Source organism: Carassius auratus, chromosome 46 (assembly GCF_003368295.1).
Source record: "Carassius auratus strain Wakin chromosome 46, ASM336829v1, whole genome shotgun sequence".
Classification (NCBI taxonomy): domain Eukaryota; kingdom Metazoa; phylum Chordata; class Actinopteri; order Cypriniformes; family Cyprinidae; genus Carassius; species Carassius auratus.
In genome coordinates this window covers 9,906,449-9,919,523 of record NC_039288.1, presented here as the reverse complement: position 1 = coordinate 9,919,523, position 13,075 = coordinate 9,906,449, and the positions used below count along the sequence as shown (strand labels likewise).

The window sequence follows — 13,075 nt, the reverse complement described above, 5'->3', positions numbered from 1 at the left end:
GGGCATTTTGTATTTAAAATTAAATATTTTATGTATGTATTGTTTCATCTTTCTATGTATTGTTTTATCATGTAAGTGGATTCAGAAATGTAAAACTGATGTTAAAATGAATAAATAGAATTGATCAAATAAAATAAATTAAAAACAACACAAAGAAAAACAAAGCAAAACAAAACAAAACAAAACTAAGCAAAACAAAAAACAAAGCAAAACAGAAAACAAAACAAAGCAAAACAAAACAAAAAACAAAGCAAAACAGAAAACAAAACAAAACAGCTCTGGCAGCTTTGTATCCAATCAGTGATGGATTCTGAAACTCGTCAGAGAGCTTTTGACCCTGTGACATGGGAGCAATGCAACAGTGAGTCAGCACGTATGAAGGACCGCCTGCACTGGCATAGAAATGGACATCTGGGCTTGGGGAGAGACTGATATTTCCTTGTTTACTGTTGGGCTGGATACAGTTCAGCTGGAGTGGAAAAACACAAAAGAGCTACAGTGTGTTTGTCTACAGTCAGGTTTTTCTCTCAACCATTCACACAGAAGAAGTCCTTGATCCCTAGGCCAAAACACAAAGAAGGACTGTATCACAGCAAGCACAGGGTCGATTTCAATTGGTCAAGAGTGTGAATAATGAGATTAATAGATTGTAGAAGAGACGAAAGTTCTATTAAAAGTGCTTCATTCAAAAAGAAGACAGCATCATGTGACTATGACCTGTAGCAGAAAATACAATAGAACCCTTTAATCATCTGTTTGAGATCAGACTTGATAATCATTTGGTTTCAACAGCTGAAAGCAGTGAACTGGTTTATTTCACCCACTGACACATTAACTACATCACCACCCAGCACACAATGGATGACTTATGAAACATTATGTGTCTCACAGTGACGCAAAGTTTCACCACAGATTGTTTCTGCCTTTCACCCATCCAAATCACGATAGGGCAACATTAAACAGCATGAAGCAAAGAACGCAGAGACGCAATCTTCAAGAAAACCATAATGTGTTTGAACAACATCAGGATTTCCTTTTTGGATGAACTACAAACAACAAACTAAATAGTGAAGCTGAACTCTAACACCATGTTTCATCATAAGCGTGGCGTCATCGACTGAGGAGCTCCATCATCCTTGATGCTCGAGGGTAACTGAACTCCCATGTCCTCATTAAAACTTCAAGAGCAATTAGACACTCTTGCTTTCCCTCTTCAGTCTAGTCTCGCTCCTGACCCCGTCACGACTCCCTTTATGAGATTACTACTGCATTTAATCCACTGGCACCACAGATCATTGCTCAGTTCAACAGCACAAGAGACTAGAATACATCTGCCATTCACATCATTGGTCACACTTTCAAGAGAATGGTCAAGAATGAAAACGAGAGCAGTGTGGATTGCAGATTTTTCGATGGGAGTAATGTAAATATTTGCTATTTTTTATATATTTCTATTTAAACTTTTTTAAAGGAATGTGTGTGTGTGTGTATATGTGTGTGTGTTTGTTTGTATAATACATATAGCATTGTTAATTTAAGATCATTGATACAGTTTTTGTTAATATTTTGAATTAATTTCCATGTTTATATTTTCTGGTTTCATTTTATTTTTTTGTTTAATTTTTTCAAGGTTTAGTCATTTTGTTCTGTGTTTTTACTGACTTTTTTATTTTTAGTGCCTATACAGTAATTACATTTTATTTTTTTTATTTTTATTTTAGTACTTCAACTTTAAACAAAAATTAGAAATGTTGCCTTGCAAACAAATAAGTTGTAATTTTAAGCAGTGAAAATGTTCTTTAGTTTTGGTTTTAGTTAACGATAGTAACCATGGCATACACTCATTAAAGTTGAGGATTATACTCAGAAAGATAATCTAAATGTTTGCAAAATATGAGTAAATAAGAATAAAGATATGTCATACTAGGAAAAGCTGATGCATTTGTTTCCAAATGAATCACTATCTTGAACAGAAGTATCTTGTAATAATTCTTATAAACAAATCCAACAAATAAAATGAATGCATGCGTTATCATTTATTGCCAATTCAAAATGATTTAATTTTACATTACTGACATGATAAGTATTACAGTTTCTAAATGTGATTAACACAATTTTGTGGAATTTATTTAATAGAATGCATTACCGAATAACCCATAAAACAAGAATCTACTGTATCTAGTAGCTGACCCCACTGACCCCAAACATTCCCACCAATTAAAGCAAAAGCCCATCCTTTCCCATGATCCTCTGCTCAACCATGTGCCATGCATCTTCCTAAACTTTATTAACCTCACCAAAACAAGCCATCTCTCAGCCAGCACAGAAAAAGTCAGTGAACTGGCATCCACAGAAAAAAACTTCAAATTTCATTAGAATATTAAATTTACTTTTAATGAAGCATCTCAACATGTTGAATGAAGCTGTGAGCCACAGAGAGGGAAAGATTAACTCAAGCTATCTGTAATCCTGATTTTTATGACTTGGCTTGGTCAAATCAGAGAAGTGTGGGGCACATGAATCCACTTCAGGAAGAAAGAGAAAGGATTTCTCCTTTGTTGTTGTCAGTCTAAAGGCACTTTAACATTACAGCTTTTGGCCACACATCTGCTTTGACAGAGAAAAGGCGGATTGAGATTAGAGCATGCACACTGAGAATATTTTTTTCTTGGTATAAACAAGATTGTTCTCCCTATATTTACGGAAGCTTTCGCTTCAGATAAAACCAGGATCTCAGAGGACACACCCAAAACATAACACAGCAATAAGAGCTTCAGGTGGATTAATTTATATTTCAATAAAGGGACGGCAATAATTTATCAGGCATTTGTTTACTCGCTGAATGGGATGCTATCATTAAGATTACATTAAAGCTATTTTACACTATAATCACTCAAAATACTACTGGAAGAGAGCTGCATCCATAATCATAATTTGAAATGATACAGATTATGAACAAGAACATTTATTATACTACATGTAATATGTATGTAAAAAAGAAAAATGTTAAATATAATTTCTCAAAATGTTAAACATCTTCTTTTGTATATTTATTTTTACACACACACATATATATCTACACATTTTTTAATAAAAAAAATAGCCTTTAATTTCAATATATATAAAAATTTAAAACGATTACAATGCAGCAACTATGATGCAAGGCAGAGGCAAACCCATCTCTGTACAGAATGATCACCATATTCATATATGGTTTTTACAAGGTTTCTCATTCAGAAAAAGTAGAGAGATTTTCATTTGGAGGGTAAATTCTGCCTAGAAACTGATCATCCATAATTTACCGAAACATTCATCTAGCTCACTACATGATGGTCTGTTCAAGTTTAAATACAAAGAGAGGAAGTACAGTCCTTCCCTTTGAAGGATGGTTTGCTTCTAATGAGCTACAATGAATACAGAGGAAAAAGCAGGCCTATTGTGTCCTTAATTCTGGGAAATGCATTGAAATGTCAATCATCACCATCACTGATGTTTTTGTTATATTATATAGTCTTGAATTTTATGTTGACCAAATGGAAAATGGATTTTAAGCAGAAAAGCACATTCAAATATATTTATCTTATCTTTTTTTTTTTTTTAAACAGGCAAAAAAAGCCTTGTAATTAAGGTATATTGAAGAACTCAATATATAGACTAATGAAAATCATGAGTGTTCTCCTCAATTCAGAGGAAAGGGAAAAGAGCCTTTCTGGGCGGCCAGATGGAAGATCTGTAATTAAATTCTCAATGACACAGACAAATCGGCCCCTCTCTTTGCTCTATATCCTCAGGGCTGGGAGGACAGATAGCATTTCTTAACTACCTGATTTAATTAATGAGAGTGTTTCAGAGCACATGCAAGTTGAGATGGTTCGGATAATAACTTCACCCAGATGTTTAGAGCTTGTCAAGAAGAGATGTGCAATTACTTTTCTAACCAATTTATATTGTATAATATTGCTTATTAAAACTGATAATTATTTTACCCAATTAATTATAATTACCCAAAATTAAAACTCTGCCATCATTTACTCTCCCTCCACTTGTTTTCTCCTGGGATCTTCTTTTTTCTGATGAACACAAAAGAAGATATTTTGAAAAATGTAAGTAATCAAATATTTGACGGTAGTCAAAAAATATAATTGGAAGTCAAAAACTACTGCCAACTGTTTGGTTACCAACATTTAACAAACAATTATCCCTTGAATTGTGCATCTTAATTTCCCCCATTTTTACATTGATTACATTTTCCATTTTTTAATGTTCAAGATTGTCTTTAAAAAGATGAATACATTAATTTCTACATAAGCCATTTATTTGCTCTCAAGAATGACATGAAAATAATTATCAGCTGACTGGAATCAGACAGAATTTTAATACTGAACCAGTAGCGTAGCCAGAAAATAGATTTTGGGTGTGCATATGAAAATCTGGGTGTGCCACATTTATTGTCATATTACTGTGCAAAATTATGGGATAGTATTTTTGTTGCACTGTTTCCGTCCAACCATACTCATAGTGGTAATTTTCAGGTCGTGTCAACATCAGTGGCGTAGCGGACGGGCCCGCAGTCAAAATTGACACGAATAAATAATTAAAGCGTTTTTATAACGTGAACGTATAGGACTTTTATTTTGGTATTAATTGCAGCCTACCGTGTTTGGCGATTATGACCATATCTGTTGTCCTTGTTATCCAATCACGATGAAGAATTTCCGCAACTGTTTAGAGAGTGAAGCTTAGGAGCGCAAAATGAGTAAAAGAAAATCTGTCAGCGGAGCTCAAAAACGGACTAACCAACACCGAAAAAAGCAATTAAATGCAAAACTACCGAAAATTTCATCCATATTTCTTCCAAATCAGCGGGAAGGAGCTGCGAGAGCGAGCACGGGTAACATTACTCAGGAGTTTGCGAGCAGTGTCATCACGGACATTACTGCTTCTAACGTGGGCGCGGCTGTGTGAATGATATGCTTTTTTGTGAAAAGTTCTTAATAAATAAATACGTAATAATTACATACTATTAAATTCCACAGTACTAATTCACGATTTTGAATGAAAAGGTGAATCCCCCATCTAATTAATGCGGTGAGGGGCCCCGCCTCCACTCTTGTGGGTGGGCCAACGCAGTTTGCGCTACGCCACTGGTCAACATGTAGTTAATTGTTAAATGCAATAATTTTCGTCCAAATACGATCATTTTGAACTTCTGGTACGATAATTTTGAACTTCTGGTACGATACTTGGACATTTCCAATCTGGCAACACTATCGGTTGATGTTGGGCCCGGGGAGAGAGAAACATCCTCATCAGGTGTCCGGCTGTCCATCAAGCCAAGGTTTTTTGCTAAAAAAAAAATTAAGAAAGGAGCTCTGCGACATATCGCTAGCTAGCAATGTGCAATCAAAAATGATCTGTTTATATCATAGACTGCTGGGGTCACAGTCAGCTGCTGTTTGCTGATTGGTTGGCAGTCCAAATGTCGGAAGATATATTTTAACAAAAATAATTTAAAATGTAAATTACATTTTAACATTTTGACCATTATTGCACCATATATTGGATTCTTATTTCTGTGCCCCTGAGAGTATGATTTAGAATGTTCAGTGGCGTCACAGAACAGCCAGATTCAAACAGCTTTCGCGCGTTGGCTGGCACTGAGCCAGAGACGGACACGCTCAGCACTTGTCATATATCAGTGTTTTCAACCACATAATGTTTATTTTAGGTTTCATACATTTAAATATACATAATCACTAGTAAAAAAAATACACTGGTAGTTTGTAAAATACAGTGATGTCTATGGAAGCATCTAATCAAAAGTAATTTGCAGACGTGTTTTATTCATATATCAGACACACATAGCAGAACAATAAAGTTTACCCTATTCTTTGTCCAGTTAAACAGCCTTTCATGTATTTTGGGAGAAACTGGGGAATTCAGGTGCTGTACGTTAAATCCGGCTGACAGGTCTCTGAACTGCAGCGCTCATCTCGTTATAGATCAAGAAAATTTATAAAGGTTTTTAAACGAAGAATCGGAATTTCAGATAGTTGACATGGTAAGCAAGTTTGTGTATATATTTTAATAAAAAATGAAAAACTAAAAACGAATACCGATACATCTGTTTGTGGCTGCGGCGTGTCACATGACAATCATGATGCGTTGCCATGGAATCAAGGGGTCAGTTAAAATATTTGTAATTTATGCATTAAAGGGTTGATTTAAAATATATATATATATTTTCTAAGTAAACAACAATAGCCCAAGTTTAGTAAACATTTTTTATTGAGACTATAAAAAATAATTCTGCATCTATTTTTAGGTGTGCCAGCTGCCACTCTGGGTGGCACAGGCACACCCTGGCACACCCGTGGCTACGCCACTGTACTGAACGCACATCACATCTAACACATGAATGCACATCAAGTCCTGAAACTATGTGGTCTATACTTAAAGGTCCCATTTTTGTGCTTTTTTTAAGCTTTGATTGTGTTTAAAGTGTGCAATATAACGTGTTCATGTTTCGCATATAAAAAAGTATTTACACAGAAAATCTTTCACACAATTCACCTATTCAAAAAACTGTTTTAGTGACGTCATTACTGCAGGGAACTAGAGGGCTGTAGTCCAAAAGGGTCATTTTTTGTAGGCGAATTCTGTTAAATAAAATATCTCGCTTGGCATTGAACTTTGAGCTTTAGAATTTTACAGATATTATTAATACTCTTAACAACAACATTACACATTAACCAAAGTTTAAAGCATGGGATCACAAAAACGGGACCTTTAAGACCATGGGGCTCTTAAACTCCCTCACAATCAATCCAGCTCACTCTGTTAGGAAGGTAAAGGCGTCTTTGTCCTCTGAGAGAGCATGAATGAGAGAGGGCACCTGCACACAAAAGACATCGGGGCTGGGAAACCCCATACGTCTCCTGGGACCAGTACTCCTGAATGCAGGTGGCCCTAGCAACCACATTCTTATAAGATATGCCTGATAACAGACATAAACCTGCCGCCAGGTGAAGGCTATCCTCATCTCTGCCTCAATAAAACACTCTCGATCCAATGCACACACTTACAAACAAACACATCACAGAGGACATTCCAAAATTCCAAAGCTCACCACAAAAGCTTTTGGTTACCAAGTAAACAAGGGCTGTGATTGGACAACTGGGTGCTGTTCAAGAATATCTGAAGAGCTGAAGATTCTTAACACTATTTGTGAGGAATGTGTGACATTCCAGCCTCCATGCAAGGCCATTATTCCACTGTGTGGAATACTGTGTGGAATAATGTGGCCTCTTACAGTCATTGAGTTGAGGGCTATTCAGAAAAAGAGAAAGGACAAAGAAAGGTCATTAAGGTTAAGCATGAAATTTCCGAGAGGTTTTACAGTAAAAGGACGTGGAAACCATTTTCATCTTTGTCCTTGAACACTACTGAAACATAATATACTTCCTTTCTTCTGTGGAACACAAGAGAAGACAATTTGTGTGTGGGGGTGTGTGCTTTTGTTTTTGTGACATATCAGGACACAACTCTGTATAATGACATGGGTATGACACAGGTATTACAAGGAGAGGGTGACTTATGAGGACATAACCCATGTCCCCATTTTTCAAAACGCTTATAAATCATACAGAATGAGATTTTTTGGGAAAGTAAAAATGCACAAAGTTTCCTGTGAGGGTTAGGGTTAGGTGTAGGGTTGGTGAAGGGCCATAGAATATACAGTTTGTACAGTATAAAAACCATTACACCTATGGGATGTCCCCACTTTTCACAAAAACAAGTGTGTGTGTTTTCCATACAAAAAAAAGTCAGTTTTTAGTCAAAGTTGTTTTGGACCCCACAGACTGTCATTATATGGACAAAAAACAACTGAAACATAAGTCAAAATATCTTCTTTTGGGTTCCAAAGAAGAAAGAAATCCAGGTTTTGATATGACAGGAGGGTGAGCAAATTACAGGATTTTTATATATATATATATAAAACAGTAGGAACTAAAACAGGAAACGCTACATTGAGAGACTGGAAGTCTTTTGTTCTCACATGTGATCAGTTTCATGAAATATCCCCGTTATGGAACAGAAGGATACGCTGGTTCCCTTTGAAACTAATAAGACAATGTGAGCACTCTAATATTTCACCAGATCTATTCAGTGAGGCCAGATGTACCGCATGTCCAACATTAATCATTACTGCTTAAGTATGAGTTGAAAGCGTACACATAAAAACAGTCACTAAAAGAGTCAAGGGTGTCATTAGTCGCAAACATAAAAGAGAGTAAATGTATCCCATCAAATGCTACAGCTGCATCCCTTATTCAGCAAGACAGTGTGGAAAAATCTGTCTTATCTAAAAGTAAAACCTAGAAATAGACATGTTCACTCTTCTTCACTCCTGGAGAGAAAGAGAAGGAAACAGGAAGACACACATATAGAGAATGAGAGAATGCATTTCTCCAGCCACGTGATGCTGTGTCCATAATAAAAAGAGCCCAGATGAGGGCAGCTGGCATTACAGGAGCGCTGGAAGGCGAAATCAGGAAAAATCAAGGTATGAGGTGAGGTCCCAACATGGGTGCCACTGGCATCAGCGAGACAAATAACTGCCAATCTAGATCCCTCACTATAACAATCACTTAAAGGTCTAACAAACCCGGAGGTTAAACATTTACATAAAACATCTTTAGTGTCAGACAAAAGCTTTTATACATCACACCTTTGATTTAAAGTAATATTCCAGATATTGGTTGACAATGCAATGCCATAAACCCATTAAGATTTTATAAAAAATCGGCTTCCATTAAAAACAGTTAGAGCTCAAACAATGTTCTAATAATTTTGACTTAATTTAAGTTTTTACATAGTATTGAATATCATTACTTTTATAAAATTATAAGCTTCACTTTTCTGTTCATGGTAAAGTCCATGGTAAGCTATTAACTGTGTGTTTTTGTTGTTGTTTTGTTTTTTAAGAAAAGGGGAAAAAGTAAAACATTTTTTTTTTCTGGTAATCAACATTGTATCAGTGTCTTATACCAAGAATATTACTTTAAAACACTGAGGTGCAGCAAAAATAGAAATTAACCGTTAAAATGAACCAGAAATATTCAGGTGATACAGTAGCCAATTATTTGACTTTCACAAACACACTTCACGATTGCAGTTTGCAGGTAGTTCTATTTTGAAAAACATCCAAATCTAGACACATACTCTCACTGTGACTCAGAACATTTGCTATTTGCAGATGGCAGATGCAGTCATGGAGTTCTTGTTACTATGCCTATACACCTGCTGGGACACACAGCTATGTTAGAGTTTCCGGCCTTGAATATACAGAGAAATGTTTAATTCGGAAGCACAAGGAGTCAAAAAGGACTTGGCTTGCTTAAACAGAACGGTTTCATTATGAAACTGAAATGAAACTTCAATGGAATTTCTCAAGATGTTTCAGGCCAGGTTTGAGGTCAGTGACAGCAAACTGGTCAACTGGTTCTTATATCTGAACAAACACGAACACAACTATGGAAAATCTTTTATTTTCATAAATAATTAATATGCTAATATATTATTACTTTTATAAAATGATTTGTTTTTCTGTTTTTCTTTCACTTCCATTGTAAGTCATTGTAAGTTTTTTGAGGTTGACTTCTCCGAAATAGCTTTAAATATTCAAACTTTCTTTCGAAGCTAGACATACCATGGTTCTGTCCCTAGATGGTACTCAGATGACTTGCTCTAAATTTATCCTGAATACTTAGGAACAGTAATTAAGTATTAAATATTGGGTGGATACTCCTCCAAAATAAAGCATGCTTCACTCATAAATAATGATGTTTGAGGCCTGGGATTCCCGTTATTAAAGGGACAAACAGCCTCTGGCTGAACTTAATGTTTGTGTTCAATAGTGTTTAAAATATTTCGACACAAACAAGGGCGTAGGTTCTGTACTGCCTGTAAATGTGCTAAATGCCCTGTCATAATGAGGGACAGGAGTCAGAAGTCAGAAGTCTCTTCACAAACACTCGCACAAAGCCAGTATGGGACAGAACAGCATCTTGTTTTATCAGTGGTGTTGCCTTACAGGCCAGTCAGTCCACTGCTAATGAATAGATGGGCTTGTCTATGTGTGTGTCTCTTGAGATACAGAGAGACAAAAAGCTCTAAATCATTACAAATAAGCTTATCACGATCATTATTATGCATTTGATACCAGGCTGGATGTAAAGAGAACATGCTTTCTATCATGATCTGTTGACATATTTCCTATTGAAACAGGACGTTGGATGTAGGGCTTCATGATTATCAAAATAAAACCCAAATCTCTTCATCCAATCGCAAAGGCTTTAACTGAATAAAATAAACATATGTGATACACTGATACATGTTTTATAGTGCAGTGTGGCACTGTGTTTATTCAACACATGCATTAACAGTCAGCTTAAAGTAAATGCTGGACACATAATAATAATAATATTAATAATTATTATTATCATTATTATTATTATTATTATTATTATTATATGTCAATATTGATATATAATCACAAAAACTGCCAAGCTTTTCAGTACATCAAACCTAGAGCTTTAAAAAATATTTATTTTTATCTGAAAAATAGCAAATAGATTTCAAAACTGATTTCAAAATTCTGCAGCCCTAGTTGAACAGCATGGTTAGAAGGTCTTGCCTTTTGTAATTGCTAATATTTAATTTGTGTCACATCCTGGCAAAAACCTTTTCTGTTTTTCAACTGTTGTCATTTTAGAAGATTTTATTGGACATAAATCTCATATGACCCTTGCAAACAAAAAAAGTCTCAGTTTTGCTGTGTCAGCTAAAAGGAACTTGTAAACATGGATTTCTTCCAGGGGCTTTTTGAGTATTTTTTATATTTTGGCTTTAGCATATGAAGCTATTTTCTTTGGGTCAAAATTAAATATTTATATCCTAAACAAAACTCTAATACTTTCTCCATAAATCACACAGCTCTTCAAAGCGCCAAAAGAAAAGCTTACTGGTCTTATTCGGTCAAAATGTACTCACCCCCAAGCTGTTCAAAACCTGTATGAACTGCTTTCTTCTGCTGGATACACTAGAAGATATTTAAAAGAATTCTGGTTACCAAACAGGTAGCCTTTGACTTTCATAGTGTCTTCCAGCAACTGTTCAGTTGCTCATACAGGTTTGGAACGACATGACAGTGAGTAAATAATGGCAGAATTAACATTTTTGGGTGAACTATCCCTTTAAATGTACTTGAGACTAGAGTGTTTATGTTTGAGATTCAAGCAATCATGTCTTCTTTAGAGTTTCTGTAACTGACTGATTAAGGCTAAAGCCCTTCTTTCATAGTTTCATGTTTTGAGAGATTATACATGACTTCTGCCAAAGCTGAGACGGTCTTGCCTGTTAAGTCTGTTAACCAGTAACCCTATACACTGAATACAGGGTGCGATAAATAAGAAAATGTCTTTCAACAGAAGGATGTCTCCATGAAAAGACTTTTTATCAAAGTGGCCAAACTTAAAAAAAAAAAAAAAAGAGACAGATAAGAAAGCCAAAGCAAGAAAGTGTTCAGGTCCATTCTGGGTAGTGTAATATGACACTGATGAGAAACAGGTTTTAACAAATAGAGAAAAATATGGGAATTTGGATTTGGTCATTTTAACATTTACTTGGCCTCATGAAAAGGAGAAATTAACAGAAAATCTCCCTTTTTTTTTGTCTTGCAGGTTGATGAAGGCAAGAAACTGACAAAAAATACATTTTGTATGAACTACGACTATACAGGTTACCCACGATTCAAATCAGCTAGCAGTTTTGTTATGCTAATGCACAATGTCTGCCACATTAGAGGAGCTTTTTCCACATTAAATCAAGGTGAAGGGTGCACTGAGCCAATTCCCTAAGTACTAGAAATGCGGGAAGACCTAATGAATTAAAGTGCCAGCAGAGAATTACCAACCACACCGGTCACATGACCTTATCATCCCATATAATAGTGATGTCATCTGTCACGCATTCAACTGATAAACACTCAAGCAGGCAAAAAACTGGCAATCCACAGTGTGATCAAACACAAAGAGGCGTTTTCTCACTGAGGAACTGAAACATGACCACGAAGTGTCGATCATTTTTCATTAGTGTCACAATAAGGGAGGGATTCTAGAGCTGAGTGAAAAAGCACAACAACTTCATGCAACAGATCAGTCTCAAGTGTGTTTTCCCAATAAGAGAAACACTACAAAGGAAAATACGCTTATAGAGCTGTTTCATCTGAATCTCTTTTTTTCCCCTGGCGTGTCATTCCGTGAATCTCGCCTACACCCAAAAACCAAAGATTTCAGTGAAAACAGTTACAATGCATTCTTTGTGCACATTCACTCAGTGTGTAAAGCACCTTGTATAACCTACTTTCTTATCTCTTTCCCCAGTGACCAGCGATATGCAAAATAGTGGTTAGTGGGGAGCGGGGTTGCCAGAGGTGTTGATTTTCTCACTATTATAACTTTTCTTTTAGACGTTTTCTTAACGTATAGGAGTTGTTACAACTGGGTTCTTTAAACCCTTGTTAAGAATTTAAAGTTGATAAGGCCCCTAAGTAAAGACAATGGTTTGGGGAGGGGGCAAGGTAGGCTATGTATATATTAATGTGTGGTTTTAAAAAATATATATATAATTCATTTAATTTTATTACTATAATGCTTAAACCCTATTTTCGTTAAGGTAACAACAAAAGTTTGGTTATAAATTAGAGCGCGCTAAATAAACCCTCGCAAACTGTAGTACATTAGTCACGTGGGCCGCTCGAGAGTATCAAAACACTGATTATTTAGCACTTTACTAGAGATTTACATATCACAAAACATTTGATTCAAGAGCCATCTTACTGTTTAGAGATGCTACAAGGAAATGTAACTCGAGAATGTCCTTGAATACGACTACTTCAAAAATGTCAACATATATTCCTATTTGTGTTATTAGTATGACCAAAGCACTGACATAATTCAGCTAACTTGAAAAACAGGTTGGCGAAATTCGTGGTCGTTCAAGCGTTCTTCCT

General features: G+C 35.7%; 1 protein-coding gene across 1 annotated transcript in view; it reads right to left on the bottom strand.

The window, feature by feature from the left end:
* Positions 1–13,075, bottom strand: part of LOC113064114 (arrestin domain-containing protein 1-like) — a 32,017-nt gene that overhangs the window by 18,204 nt on the left and 738 nt on the right. The gene's annotated exons all lie outside the window — the stretch shown is intronic.